Source organism: Mobula birostris, chromosome 13 (assembly GCF_030028105.1).
Source record: "Mobula birostris isolate sMobBir1 chromosome 13, sMobBir1.hap1, whole genome shotgun sequence".
Classification (NCBI taxonomy): Eukaryota; Metazoa; Chordata; class Chondrichthyes; order Myliobatiformes; family Myliobatidae; genus Mobula; species Mobula birostris.
In genome coordinates, this window is record NC_092382.1 from 14,504,496 (window position 1) to 14,520,191 (window position 15,696).

At 45.4% G+C, this 15,696-nt stretch overlaps 1 protein-coding gene across 12 annotated transcripts in view; it reads left to right on the forward strand.

Moving 5' to 3' along the window:
* The window catches only part of LOC140208415 (NACHT, LRR and PYD domains-containing protein 3-like), an 89,196-nt gene that overhangs the window by 17,356 nt on the left and 56,144 nt on the right, over window positions 1-15,696 (forward strand). For all 12 annotated transcript variants that reach the window (XR_011888765.1, XM_072277090.1, XM_072277082.1 and 9 more), the window contains exon 2: window positions 1,264-1,486. The gene's annotated coding sequence lies outside the window, so the exon portion shown is untranslated. The remainder of the gene's footprint in view (window positions 1-1,263; window positions 1,487-15,696) is intronic.

Sequence of the window (15,696 nt, forward strand, 5' to 3'; positions counted from 1 at the left end):
ATACCAGGCAGTGATGCAGCCAGTCAGGATGCTCTCAATTGTGTCCCTGTAGAAAGTTCCTAGGATTTGGGGGCCCATCCCAAACTTCTTCAACCATCTGAGGTGAAAGAGGTGCTGTTGTGCCTTTCTCACCACACAGCCGGTGTATACAGATCACGTCAGATCCTCGGTGATGTTTATACCGAGGAACTTAAAGCAGTTCACCCTCTCAACCCCAGATCCATTGATGTCAATAGGGGTTAGCCTGTCTCCATTCCTCCTGTCGTCCACAATCAGCTCCTTTGTTTTTGTGACAATGTAATGAAAGAAACATTATCTGAAAGGGGTTGGAACATGGACTGTTCTACGTAGCCAACAAAAAGCATGGAGAGCTGAGGGCCATGCAGGTGCCAATGGCTAACCCTCAATTCTGGAAATAATGAGAGCAGCCAGAGGAGAACTTGTTAAGGGTGAGGACCAGTTCTGCCAGACGGAGGAGGCTGGTTGGTACTTTCGTGGAGAAAGAAGCAAATATCTTCTTGACAGGGGAATAGACGTGTATAGGTACTGGACATCCAGGGTGAAAATGTGATGGTCAGGGCTTGGGAATTGAAGTTGTTGAGAAAAAAGTATGTTTAAATCTCTCTCTGCCTTCCTTCCAGCTCAATATCATTGTTCCTACTGCAGGGCGACCAAAACCAAGCACAGTGCGGCAACACCAACCTCTTGTGTAACTGTGACGTAACCTCTCAACTCCGATACTCAGTGCCTTTTCCTATGAAGCCAAGTGCATTCTCTATCGAACTGTCTAAATGTTACTCTATTTTAGGGAACTGTATACCTGACATTGGTACGATCGGTGCATCAGAAACCAAACAATGGGATAGAGTGAATACAGGTCAAATTCCTCTCCCACACTCCCCTCTCAGTTCAAATGCTCTCACACTCGGTATCCCCCCTCTATCCAACTTCTCCCTCTCCCCTGCCCCTCTCCCCCCCCCTCCAGATTGACTTATTTAATTAACTTGTGTATATATATATTCAGATATATGTACAGAAGATGGGTGTTTCAGGTAAAATAACGGAAACTCTCAAAAACTGATAGCAATTTTATCAAGTAGACATTCAGACTGCAGACACTGCTGAACTTTCTTTTCTATACCATTGTGTTTTTATTGTTTTTCCCCATGTAACAGAAGTATTTAAATACTGTATTAAATTAGCTTTGTTCACAGTTGAATGTGAGTGCGAAATATCAAACCGATTTGTTTGTTTTCCGCACAGAAACTGCTCCCTGCTCTGAGGAATGTGTGCGAGTTGGAATCTGCCTTGCAAACAGGCAGCAGCTTGTACACAGAAAATCGCGTTGTGAGTCTCACTGAACAGCAACACCGGCCCCTCCCCCATAGCTACTGAATGACCCTGGCCTGATGGTCTGGGATGAAGTTAGAAGAAAATGACATGAAAACATACCCACACTGAGACTGAGCATTCTTGGTGAATTAAGGTGAGAATAATTCAGCTTCTGATATTTATTTCCGATCTTTATTTCCAGTCAACATGTTACCTATGTTTTGGATCAGTGACCAAGAAGATATTCGCAAACAAGAGAAAATGCTGCAGATGCTGGAAATCGGAGAAACACACACAAAATGCTGGAGAAACTCAGCAGGCCAGGCAGTGTCTATGGAGAAGAGTGAACAGTGGACATTTCAGGCTGAAACCCTTCGGCCAGGACTCCTTTCCTAGATGCTGCCTGGCCTGCTGAGTTCCTCCAGCATTTTGTGTGTATTGCAAGAAGTTAATCGCTCTATTTTGTCTCTTCTGTTGGTTGTGGTATTTGTGTTCTTGCATTTTCCTGTCTGCACGGTTGAAGTTTTCCACAATTTATGTCAATGTTAAAAACTTCTTGAATCAGGGGTTACGATTTCAAAGCAAGTGTGCGAAAAGCCGTTTAGCCAACACAGCTTCTGTTTCCAAAACTTGTCATTTCAGATGAATGCATGTTGTTTTTCTCATTGTGACTGTGTTTATTGTGGGTATTTCGAGCTGATGTCCTCAACTTCCTTCAGAAGCAAAGACATTGATTCTGTTCAAGGTCTCGACACAGCAGACAGTGGGGGGTGGGGGTGGGTGGAGTTGTGATCAGTTAGAGAAAGCTGCAGGCGGGCATTGTGGAATGAAAGCCATGATTTCACTGCGTGGGGCAGGAGGTTCGATGGGCTGAGTGGCCAATTTCTGCCTGGTATGTTCACAAGAAAAGCTCTGACTACAGAGTTACTGTAAACTAATTTAATGAGTACGGACCAAGGCAAATAACCTGTTGCTGAACAAAAAACAAGGGAAGAGATTGCTGAGCCTCTGGCTAGGATCTTTATATCCTTGTTGTCCACGGGAATGGTACCGGAGGATTGGAGGGAGGTGAATGTTGTCCCTTTGTTCAAAAAAGGTAGTAGGCATAGTCCAGGTAATAATAGACCAGTGAGCCTTACGTCTGTGGTGGGAAAGCTGTCGGAAAAAATTCTTAGAGATAGGACCTATGGGCATTTAGAGAATCATGGTCTGATCAGGGACAGTCAGCATGGCTTTGTGAAGGGCAGATTATGTCTAACAAGCCTGATAGTTCTTTGAGGAGGTAACCAAGCATATAGATGAGGGTAGTGCAGTGGATGTGATCTATATGGATTTTAGTAAGACATTTGACAAGGTTCAACACGGTAGGCTTATTCAGAAAGTCAGAAGGCATGGGATCCAGGGAAGTTTGGCCAGGTGGATTCAGAATTGGCTTGCCTGCAGAAGGCAGAGGGTCATGGTGGAGGGAGTACATTCAGATTGAGGGATTGTGACTAGTGGTGTCCCACAAGGATCTGTTCTGGGACCTCTTCTTTTCCTGATTTTTATTAACGACCTGGATGTGGGGGTAGAAGGGTGGGTTGGTAAGTTTGCAGATGACACAAAGGTTGGTGGTGTTGTAGATAGTGTAGAGGATTGTCAAAGATTGCAGAGAGACATTGATAGGATGCAGAAGTGGGCTGAGAAGTGGCAGATGGAGTTCAACCCGGAGAAGCGTGAGGTGGTACACTTTGGAAGGACAAACTCCAAGGCAGAGTACAAAGTAAATGGCAGGATACTTGGTAGTGTGGAGGAGCAGAGGGATCTCGGGGTACATGTCCACAGATCCCTGAAAGTTGCTTCACAGGTGGATAGGGTAGTTAAGAAAGCTTATGGGGTGTTAGCTTTCATAAGTCGAGAGATAGAGTTTAAGAGTCGTGATGTAATGATGCAGCTCTATAAAACTCTGGTTAGGCCACACTTGGAGTACTGTATCCAGTTCTGGTGGCCTCACTATAGGAAGGATGTGGAAGCATTGGAAAGGGTACAGAGGAGATTTACCAGGATGCTGCCTGGTTTAGAGAGTATGGATTATGATCAGAGATTAAGGGAGCTAGGACTTTACTCTTTGGAGAGAAGGAGGATGAGAGGAGGCATGATAGAGGTGTACAAGATAATAAGAGGAATAGATAGAGTGGATAGCCAGTGCCTCTTCCCCAGGGCACCACTGCTTAATACAAGAGGACATGGCTTTAAGGTAATGGGTGGGAAGTTCAAGGGGGATATTAGAGGAAGATATTTCACTCAGAGAGTGGTTGGTGCGTGGAATGCACTGCCTGAGTCAGTGGTGGAGGCAGATACACTAGTGAAGTTTAAGAGACCACTAGACAGGTATATGGAGGAATTTAAGGTAGGGGCTTATCTGGGAGGCAGGGTTTGAGGGTTGGCACAACATTGTGGGCTGAAGGGTCTGTACTGTGCTGTACTATTCTATGTTCTATAACTATTGCAGTAATTAAATCATCCAGATCGTTGACAGAGATGATGAGCAATAATGAACCCAGCACTGAACCCCGCTGCACTCCACGAGTCATTGGTCTCCAGTCAGAGAGTCAAACCATCTTGCACCACTTACTGGCTCTCCCGTGAAACCAATGTCGAAGTCAGTTTGCCACCTCATCCTGAATGCCAAACCCCTGGACCTTCTTGACTAATCTGCCATGTGAGACTCTGCCAAATGTCTTGCTAAATTGTACTAAACTATATATTTTTAATTCAGTAAAGTAACTGCTCTTTTTCCTAGAGCAGTAATTGTCTCGTTGTCCCAGTCTGATAACTGACCAACAACATTCTTGCACGTTATACTTTTGCTGCTCCGGGGAGAAACTAACCATGAAAGTTATGAAATATGAAATTATACAGTTGTGCTGTTGCCCAATGCCCAGTGTCTGAGTCCAGGATCTGATGTCCCCGGGGCTGCTGCAGCACCGTCCACACTGCAAGTGTCCTCTCAGGGCAGTGGAGCGAGTCTGCTTCAAAAAGCCTGGGATATCCCTCTGAACACAGCCCCAAATCGGCAATGTCCAGAGTCTGGCTGTGTGGAAAGTGAAATGAAAAAGATGGTTTCCCATCTCCAACGAGCAGAGCAGTGGCATTACTGCCCCACAGCGGCTGTGATTGGGTCCCAGGGATAGGGAATGTGATCTTTGTCTGTCTATCTGCACAGTTTGTTATTGGGGAACGGAGAAGAACATGGGAAGTGGATCTTCAGCCCGATGGACCAATCAGAATTAATCCCCGAAGAGTCATCAGGACGATGTGTCATATCATAGGCATATATTTCAACATTATTGGCTTTGTGACAGCAGTACAATTCAATATATAATAATAGAAAGAAACTGTATTACAGTAAGTATCTGTTACTAAAAGTTAAATTAAATAAGTATTGCAAAAATGAATTTAGTGAAGTAGGTTCATGGGTTCCATGTCAATTCAGAAATCAATTGGCAGAGGGAAGGAAACGGTTCCTGACTCGTTGAGTGTGTGCCCTCAATCTCCTGTACCACCTTCCTGGTGATACCAATGAGAAAAGGGCATGTCCTTGGTGAAGCAGATCCCTAATGACTGATGCTGCTGTTTTGAGGCATCGCTCCATGACGATGTCCTGGATGCTACGGAGACCACTGCCCATGATGGAGCTGACTGAATTGACAACATTCCTGACAGTATTTCGGTCCTGTGCAGTAGCTTCTCCACTTACCCCACCCCACCATATCAAGTGATGTGCAGCCAGTTAGAACAATATTTGTGGTACAACTGTAGAAATCTGCGAGTCTTTGGTCACATCCCAAATCTCGTCAAACTCCTAATGAAGTATAGTCGCTGATGTGCATTCTTTGCATCGATACGCTGGGCACTGGATAGATCCTCAGAGATGTTGACACACAGGAACATGAAGTCGCTCACTTTTTCCACTGCTGACCGATCAATGACGATTGGTGTGTCTGTGCCCTCATCTTACCCGTTCAGAAGTCCGCAATTAGTGCGTTGGTCTTACCGATGTTGAGTGCAAGGTTGTTGCTGGAACACCACTCACCTAGGTGATATATCTCACTCCTGTTTGCCTTCTTGCCATCTGAAAATCTGTCAATAATAGCAGTGTTATTAGCAAGTTTGTCACTGGCATTTGAGCTGTGCTTAGCCGCACAGCCATGGGTGCAGAGAGAGTGGAGCAGTGAGCGAAGCACATATCCTTGAGGTGCACCAGTATTGATTGTTAGCGATGTGCAGGCGTTATTTTCAATCTGCACAGATTGTGGTTTTCCGGTGAGGAAAACGAGGATCCAGTTATAGAGGGAGGCAGAAAGTCCCAGGGGTTTGAGATTTTTGATCAGAACTATAGGAATAATTGCATTACACGCTGAGCTCTAGTCGAGAAACAAGCCTCGTGATGATCCGATGAGTTCGCATTGTGACCTATTACGGATACAGGAAAATTGCAATAAGCAGAGCTAATTCCAGCCATCGCAAACCTCTCAAAGCATTTTATCACAGTAGCTGTGATTGCTATGGATGATAGTCCTTAATGCAACTCACACTGCTCTTCTTGGGCACTGGTATAATTGTTAGCCTCTTAAGGGATGTGGAAACTTCCAACTGCAGCGAAAACAACCCCATCTCCGAGACATTCATAGAATACAACTCCTGTTGTTCTAGGTTGGCTGAAATCCCTTGTAACTCTCTGTGACGACTGCACTCACCACATCCTCTCTCTCCCAAAATCGATGGAAACACAAACATTTTCCCACAATGCCCCAGGATTAGTCTCAGTAAGGGTCTCTATAAATGCCATCAGCGTCCCATGATGGGGTGCAGAATGGTGCACCATAATGTTATTCAAAGACGCAAGTGGGGCTCGGTTTCAGACACCTGTAATGCCAACAGTGTCCCAGGATGGGGTGCAGAATGGGACACCAGTAATCAAATTCATTATCTCAGGGGCGAGGTTATGCGGGATGAGAACCCGTTTGGCTGTGTTATGAGGTCGGTGCATCTGGACAGTTTACTCCTGTCCCTGTTGCAGCCTGTCTGTATAATGTTAATTTGATAAATATCTCAGCAGTTGATCTACTGACATATTTGGACACACTGTGGCACTGTAATTTTATATCAATACAGAATGACGGTGATAATTGGGAGCAATTTAACTCATTATTGTCAATTTGTTAACGATGGTGGAAGAAAATGTCAAAAGTCGAGTGGGTCAAGGACAGTGGAAGCAGACAGATCAATTGTCTTTGCTCCTGCCTCGTGTTTGGAGATGGAAGCTGCCATTTTGTGGAACTGTTTTATATCCTCCATTTTGTGAGATAAAGTTGCTTTGCTTTCTATGTTTTTAAAGTAGGCACAAAGATGCTTCAGGTCATCTTCTAAAGTAGAGATCCATTCCAAGGTAGTTATTTGTGAGGTCTTCTTTGATATAATATAACATGCAGTTTTGTGAATGCTGGGGATGGTGCCAGCCTGATGTGATTCGAGATGATTACTGAAGAGAACGCATTACGGTTCTCTTCCTAGTTATCCCCCTGCTCTTGATGAATGTATAGAATGGCTTAGGATTCACGTTCATCCAACTTGCCAAGAATTTTTCATGACCTCTCTTGCTTTCATAATTCCCTTTTTTAGTTATTTTCTGGTGCCTTTATACTCCTCATGTGTTTCGTTTGATCCTAACTCTGAAGCTTTACATGTTTCCTTTTCCTTCTTGACTAAATTTACCTCCTCCCGGCTACCTAATGTTTTTGTGTCTTTACATCCCCGCCCTTTCTTTTAATGGGAACTTATGATGAATACCAAAAGTTGAAGGATTCACACAGTAATTCCCCAAGAATTGTCCAACAGCGTTTTGATATCATTGCAAACTGCCAGACACACTTTCCTCACAACTGCTGAAATCAAATGGAACAGGTTTGACAACTCACTCTCATTTGAGTGTGAACAAAGTCACTTTAATATTGTATTTAACCATTTCTGCTGCAGGATGGAGTGATAGAGCCTTTAATGTGATATAAAGAACATGACCTAGGGTCTCGAACCCATAACGTTACCAGTTACATTTGCTGCCCTGTTTGCTGTGAGTTTACAACATTTTATTTTTACCTCAACTCTCATCATCTGTAGTTGCCTTTTTTTTTTCAAGATTCCTTCAAATAAACCAGTCTGTGCCATTCCCAACTGCGACATTCTTTAAATTAAAGAACATTAGCCTCGGGTATGGAACCTGCAGCGTTCACAGTCACAGTTCCCACTAAACATTTAACTGCTGTTGATGTAAGGGTGAGTACAAGGGGGAGACTGTGATGGTAAGGGGGAGAGTGATGGGGTGAGCAGGGTAAGGGGAAGGGCAAGGTGAGTGTGTGGAAGGTGGAGAGGGGGAAGCTGAAATTATGTGGGGGAAGTAGAGCGAGGGAGAGTGAGAGATGGGGAATGAAGGGAGAAGGCAAGAGAGAGGTGGAGTAAGAGAGTGAGAGGTGGGGAGGGAATGAAGGGGAGAAGGACAGGGGGAGTGAGGTGGGGAGAGAGAAAGCAGGGTGAGAGGTCTAGAAAGAGGGGAGAGAGTGGGAAAGGGTCAGAGGGAAAGAATGGGCAGAGAGAGAGAGAGGAACAAAAAGGGGGGAGAGTGACAGAGGGAGTGAGAGGGATGGATGAATGGTGAGAGGGTAATGGGAGGCGTAGAGAGAGGGGATTGGAATAGCAGAGAGGATGAAGGAAAGGCAGAGAGAGAGAGGCGAGCGAGACTGTGGAAGGAGTAAATGGTGGGGAGAGTGAAGGAGTGACAGGAGTAGGAGATGGGGTTAGGGAGAGTAGGAGGGGAAGGTGGAATAAATATTTCAAGGAAGGGCGAGTGAATGGGATGTCAAAGGAGGGGTGTGCAGGAGGCATCGAGGAGGAATGGGTGAGTGAGAGGGGCAGTGAGTAAGGAGGGGTGTGACGAGGTTGGCATGGAGGGATGTGTGAGATGGGTAGTGAGGAGGTGGGGTGGTTAGCTGTACATTGCGGAGGATGTGTGACCGAGTTGGGCGACGAGGAAAGACGGGCGAGTGAGAATGACATCAATGACTGAGCAGTGAGGGAGATGGGATTGGGGCAGAAGGAGTGAAGGTGTGGGGTGCGGAGGGATATGAGGGTGAGCACCAGGGGGGATGATGAGAAAGGATGGCGAGGTTGATGGGTGGTGAGTAGAGTGGGGCGAGTGTGGAGGGTGAGGCAGAGGCATGGAGAAGAGAGCAGGGTGAAGAGTGGTGGTGAGGAGGCTTCGATGAGTGAGGGAGGCCAGAATTATTGGATTAAATATTTATTCATCCACAACTGCAAGGATGTTCATCATGGCTGATCACAAGTCACTGAACAAATCCACCCTGAGATTGTGGTTCCCGGTCTTGATATTCCACAGTGGCGGTTTATACCACGCGCATTTCCCGGTCTCCAATCCCACATGGGGATTTTTCCACAAACAATTCTCAGTCTTTGGATATTATCACGCATCATTCTTGGTCTCCATATCCCACAGTGGCTGCTTTACGGCGAATGATTCCTACTCTCCCTTTCCCACACCGGGATTTCTACTGTGCACAGTTCCCAGTCTCCCTGTCGAACTGTTAATCTGTTGAGTTCCATTGACCTGCCCTCCATTCCCTCCCATCCTTGTACCTATCTAAGTTTCTCAAATAGATTTTGTTAAGACCTCAGACAGAGTCAGGAATCGAAGGTTAACCATGTTGTGACTCATGTTCTGAGCTGTGTATATTTCAATGCAGCAAGTATTGAAGGAAAGACGGATGAGCTTAGGTCATGGATAAACACGTGGAATTATGATATTGTCACCATTACTGACAATAGCTTGCCGAACACTGGCAGCTTGATTTTCTGGGGTTATGTTGTTTTTGACATGGCAGAGTGTGAGGGATTAAAGGGGCAGGGTGGCTTCACTACTCAGGGAAAATGTCATGGCAGTGTGCAGTAAGGACAGATCGGAGAACTCATCCAGTGAGGTCTTATGGATAGATTGGAGAAAGTAAAATTGTTTAAACATGTTAATGGGTCTGTCTTATAGACCACCCAAGAGTCTGAGGGATTTACAGGAACAAATTAGTAGACATTGCAGAAAATTGCAAGAAACATAATTTGTTATAATTTGAATTTAACCTTCCAAATATAGACGGGAACTCTCATGCTGTATATTGAGTAGATGTACTCATGTATTTGACAAATGTCTTCAGGAAAATTACGTTAATCAGTACATTGAAGTCCAAAAGACACAAGTGTGATACTTGATCTCCCATTAGGGACTGAGACAGGACACATGTAACAGAAGTCTGTGTAGGGAAATTCTTTGTATCGGTGATCATAATGTCATCAGATTCAAAGGAAGTGTGGACAACGATAGCTCTGCTCCATGGGTTGAGATTCTAAATTGGAGAAAGAACAATTTTGATGTTATCAGAAAGATTCTGACTAGTGTGAATTGGCTATATTCTAGCAAATGGGTACTTGGTAAGTGGGAGACCTTGAAAGATAAAATTTGTAGACTTCAATGTGCCTGTCCAAATAAAAGGTAAATATAAAAGTTTTTGAAGAGAAATTGAGGCCTTGGTATAGAAAAAAAAATAGGCGCATAACAGGTGTAGGCAGGTAAGAAAAAATTGAGGCACTTATGGAGTCGAGGAAATGCAAGATAACATTGAGGAAAGAATGGCTATCGGGTGGCATCAGGTTGTCCTAGCAGACAAGGTGAGGGATTATACCGATCTTTTAAAAGCAAAAGATTGCAGGGTGCACAATTGATCATCTGGATTATTAGAATGGTAATGTATGCATGGAGCAAAAAAAGATAGAGCAGTTCTTAAGTGGATTTTTGCTTCTGTGTTCACTCGGGAAAAGAATCTATAGAAGTGAGGCAAAGGAGAACTGAGACCATGGATATTATCCGGATTATGGATGAGTAAGTGTTTGGCATATTGGGCAAATTCGAGTGGATATATCCCCAGTGACTGAGAAGTTCAGCCGTCGGATCCCGATGGAGGCGAATGCAGAAATTACAGGGACATAGCCGATATGTTTATGTTATGCTCAAAGACAGGAGAGGTACCAGAGGATTGGAGGATAGCTAATTTTGATCCGCTGTTTAAAAAAGGCTCCAAAATTAAACCAGGAAATGATAGGCTGGTGCGCCTGATATCAGCCATGTGAAGGCATTGGAAGGACGGGATATAGGAGTATTTAAATAAACAGGACTGATTAGGGATACTGTATCCAACATGACTTTTTCGGTTCTAGACAATCTTACTGAGTTTTTTGAAGAAGGTACGAAGATTGTTATCAGGGAGGTTGATGAAGGAAAGGCACTGGATATTTTCTAAATGGGCATTTGACAAGGTCCTGCATAGGGTGTTGACCAATAAATTTTATTCTCTTGGTGTTGAGGGTGAGGTAGTAAATGGGAGTAGACGTTGGCATGGAGGAGGAAGGCAAATAGTGGTAGCAGATGGTTGCCGCTCTGACTGGAGACCTGTGACTGGTGGAATTCCGCAGGGATCGGTGCTGATATCTGTTGTTGTTTGTCAACGATATCGATGATCTTGATGACAATTAGATTAACTGGATCAGCAAATTTGCAGATGACACCAAGGTTTGGGTGCGAGAAAGACTATCAGAGCTTGCAGAGGAATCTGCATCAGGTGGGAAATGGGCTGATAATGGCAGATGGGATTGAATGCAGGCCTGCGAGCTGTTGCACTTCGGTTGAGATCAACCAGGATGGGTCTCACACAGTGAACAGTAGGGACCTGAGGATTGGGATAGAACAAAAACGTCCAGGAACACAGGTCCACAATTCATTGAAAGTGGCTGCACACCTAGATAAGGTAGTAAAGAAATCTTTGGCACATTGGTCATAAATTAAAGTATTCAGTACAGGAGATTGCATGATTTAAGAGGGTTATGAGGCCTAATTTGAAGTATTGTGCGGGGAGGGTGGGAAGGAGAAGGTTAGTAGGTTCCAGGTGAAAAACCAGTAAGGGGAAAGATAAAGGGGTGGCGGAGGGGAGGCAGGGAGGTGACAGGCAGGAATAGGGGAGAAGACAATGGGTAGTAGAAGGAGGGGGAACCAAGAGGGAGGTGATAGGCAGCTGGGGGAGGGGGCAGAGTGAAACTGGGATAGAGCAAGGGAGGGGGAGGGAATTACTGGAAGTTGGAGAATTCTATGTTCATACCAAGGGGCTAGAGACTACCTAGACGGTATATGATGTGTTGCTCCTCCAACCTGAGTTTAGTAGAGGAGGCCATGTGTGGACATATCTGAATGGGGTGGGAAGCAGAGGTGAAGTGGGTGGCTACTGGGAGATCCTGTCTGTTGTGGTGGATGGAGCGGAGGTGCTCGACAAAGCTGCGTCGGGTTTCACTGATGTAGAGGAGGCCGCACCGGGAGCACCTCAGTCGACCTTCGAGATCCTAGGTAATGTCCTTTACATCGAGTCACTGGTTATATGGCTTTTTCCTGTAGCAGGAAGGGTTAAATACAATATTAAACTTTCTTCACGCTTGAATGACAGTGTTTTGTCGAGCCGGTTTGGATTTGATTTCAGCGGAACGGCCGCTCCCTGTTCTGAGGAATGTACAGGGACAGGCAGCTGCCTGCACGCAGACCCTGAGCACCAAGTCTCACAGAACAACAAGCCTCACCTTCCAAATCAGTCAATCATCTGCCCGCTTCCCCTTTCCATTCCAGTCCTGATGAAGGGACTCGGTCCGCAATGTCGACTGTTTACACCCATCCATAGAGCTGCCTGACCTGCTGAGTTCCTCCGGTGTTGTGTGTGTTACCATGGTTACGAGAGATCCGTGTGGGGCGGTGGGCGGGCTATTTGTAAAAAACGATACACAGTATCCACACTGTCGGCGTATTCTTCGGGAATTAAGGTGAGAATAATTCAGCTTCTGATATTTATTTCCGATCTTTATTTCCAAACAACCAGTTGTCTGTGCATTGGATCAACGATCAAGGAGACTTTTGTTCTCTTTAAGCCACTTCTGGCTGTGGTGCCTTTTGTGTTCCAATTGTTTCCTGCTTGCATGATTTACATTTTCCACAGGTTAGGTAAAGATTAACATCAGCTCCAGAACAATCGCCTCCTGTTTCAAAGCAAGGGTGCGAGAGCTGTACAGCAAACACCTGTTCCGTTTTCAGAGTTTCTTATTTCAGACGAATACATTTATTGTTCCTGTGTCGATTGTGATCAATCTGAACTCTTCTCGTCAATTGCCAGTGGAAGCAAAGTCTTTGATTCTGTCAAAGGCCGAGATTCTTGATAAACGTCGGGTTTGATGTATTACCGGAATAGACATGGGGAAATACGCAATGAAATTTTAGATCTGATCAGACATGATTTCATGATCTGCAGCAGCAGTTTTGAGGGGCGGTATGGTCCAGTTATGCGTGTTGCTATGTTGAATAGAAAAGCTCTGACAATTTAATTAGTGTAATTTAGTATAATGACTGCATGCGAAGTGAAGCACCTTCAATTACTCCAAAAGACTGAGGTTTGGTAAAATACTGAAAGGCTTTTATTCGCTGTACAATACGACCTCCACAGTGAGTGTCTGCCCCCGGACTGAGGGGGAGGGGCAAGGTGAACACCTTTATACAGGACTCTGTGGGAGGAGCCACAGGGACAGTCAGCAGAGGGGTGTGTCCAGACAGGTAACCGAGTTACAACATATATACATGGTTTACCACACGAAGGGAGATAGGATTTTATTTATGCAGTTGAACTGAAAGCAAACATTAATTATTTACGTCCAGCTTTGTGCGTTATTTATGCACCCCAGCTGTGTTAAAGGATCGAATTTATGACTAACTTGCTGAGCTGGACGTGCGGTGGGTATCAGACACGCTCCCCGTTCCCTGTTAATCCCGGTGCAGACTCCCTGGGGCTCTCGTGCTCCAGTTTCTGGCCCCGCCCCGCCCGCTGCCCGACATGCGCGCTCTCGCGGAGCTCGTTACCCTTGCGGTTCCGGACTCGCGATGAGCCCGTTTGGGAAACTTTATGCGCCCGTCATCTGTCAGACAACCGACGTGCGAGTTACTTAGCTCCATTGGTGCCCAAAAATGTCAATTAATACGGCATCTTAGGCTGATCTAGCCGCGCAGGTTAAGCACACTAGTCCACTTCCATTGCTGCTCACTCGGGAAGTCAGACTGTGATTACCCGGTACCGCACCGAACGCCATCCGGTTACAGCATCAGATGCAAGTGGTGTCTCCTGTAGCAGGGTATAGGTTTTATCGGTTTCCCTGCAGGAAAAACGGTTAAAGCGACTTTGCTCATTCTCTAATGATAGTGAATTGTCGGATAAATTGGATTTAATTTCAGAAGAAAGGCCACTCCCGTGTGAGGAATGTGCGCGGACAGGCAGCTGCTGACACACGGACACCACTGAGTCTCACAGGATAACAGTCCGCACCTTTCTAATCAATCAGTCATCTGGCTCCTTCGCCCTTCCTTTCCAGAAATGTTGAAGTTTCAAATCTCTTACTAGCTCTCCTTTCAGTTAGTCCTGACGAAGGGTCTCGGCCCGAAACGTTGACTGTACCTCTTCCTAGAGATGCTGCCTGGCCTGCTGCGTTCACCAGGAACTTTGATGTGTGTGACTTGAATATCCAGCATCTGCAGATTTCCTCGTGTTTGCGTTTTACGTCGACTGTTTATTTCCCTCCACGGATGCTGCCAGGACTGCTGAGTTCTTCTTGCAATTTATGCATTGCCATCACTACGAAAAATCAGCGAGAGCCCGCGTGTGGGCGGAGTTAGTTGAAAGGAACGATTTGCTGGATGTTGATACAGCCATGAATATTGAAATCATTTCCACACTGTCAGAATATTTCTGGAGAATTAAGAAGAGAGCCCCGCGGAGCCCCCAGTGGCTGGAAGCCGGAGGGACAAGGCGTGGGCATTCTGTGACACTCCCGACCTCTACATCAACTCCATCCATCCGACTCTGACAAACTTTAACAATCAACAAATATAAATCCACTCAGTGATCAGCTGTCTGAGTGATCCCCTGACTCTGAGAGGAAGGGGTATCTATGATCCACATTGTCAGGGTGTTGAGTTTACCAGGATACAGAGACTGCAGGGACGAGAGGTCTTCTGTTGTCTAAAACACCATGTGTAGACCCGGCTGGAAATTCTAGGTTACATTAATAAAACAGTTGTTCTTCTTCCAAAATACTGAATAGTGAGACACCTGCACTGATTAAACTAGTGAAACCAGATCAGCCTAGAAAATCCTCCACAAAAAACTTAGGTTTTTGTGACCCAACTCGAGACAAACAGCACACTACCTACTCAACCAGTAACATGGCACAACCAGGCGAATCCCATGATTGATTTTGTTGTCCCTCTGAAATCAAAATAAACGTCCATTTAGTGTCCCCCTACACCAGGACCTGATGTCACGTGTGCGGTACCTTACGTCGTACACACGCTGCCCAGCTCACGCTGAGACAGGTTAACAACTGAAGTACTAATCGCGTCACCCTACACCCACTGGCACTCTCAACAGAGCACTTACAAGCTGTGTTATTCCTATTGATGGGAAGAGATGTGAATCACTGATGACACCCAATAGCGGAGGCGGACCAGCCGAGGGGGTGTTAACCCCTCCCCGATCTGCTGGTCAAAGCAGAAAAAACCTCAAAGTAAATGTCCCGCTTTTTGATTCACAGGTGTCCCCCGCTTTTTGAACGTTCGCTTTATGAAACCTCACTATTATGAAAGACCTACATTAGTTACCTGATTTCGCTAACAGAAGGTGTTTTCACTGTTACAAAGAAAGGCAGCGTGCAATAAAAAGGCAGTGCATGCCCCGAGCAGCTGCTCTCCCCCCGGATTCGGAACTGCATTCTCGCCAGCATTGCTTAAACATGTGCCTGTGAGTAGCAGTTTGCAAGATGAGTTCTAAGGTATTGCAAAAGCCTAAAAGAGCTCATAAGGGTGTTACACTTAGCGTAAAACTAGACATAATTAAGTGTTTCAATCGTGGTGAGTGAAGTGAGGACAAAGTGAGTTTGGCTTGTGGAAGCTGAGGAAGATGATGTTGAAGAGGTTTTGGCATCCCATGACCAAGAACTGATAGATGAAGAGCTGATGCAATTGGAAGAGGAAAGGATAACAATCGAAACCAAATTCAGTAGCGAAAGTGAAGTCGTCCAGGAACTGAATGTGAAGCAACTGCGTGAGATTTTCGCTGCAATGATAAAGTATAACTTTAATTTTGAAAGGGTACGTCGGTTTAGGGCATACAGTATTTGCAAGATGGTTTGAGT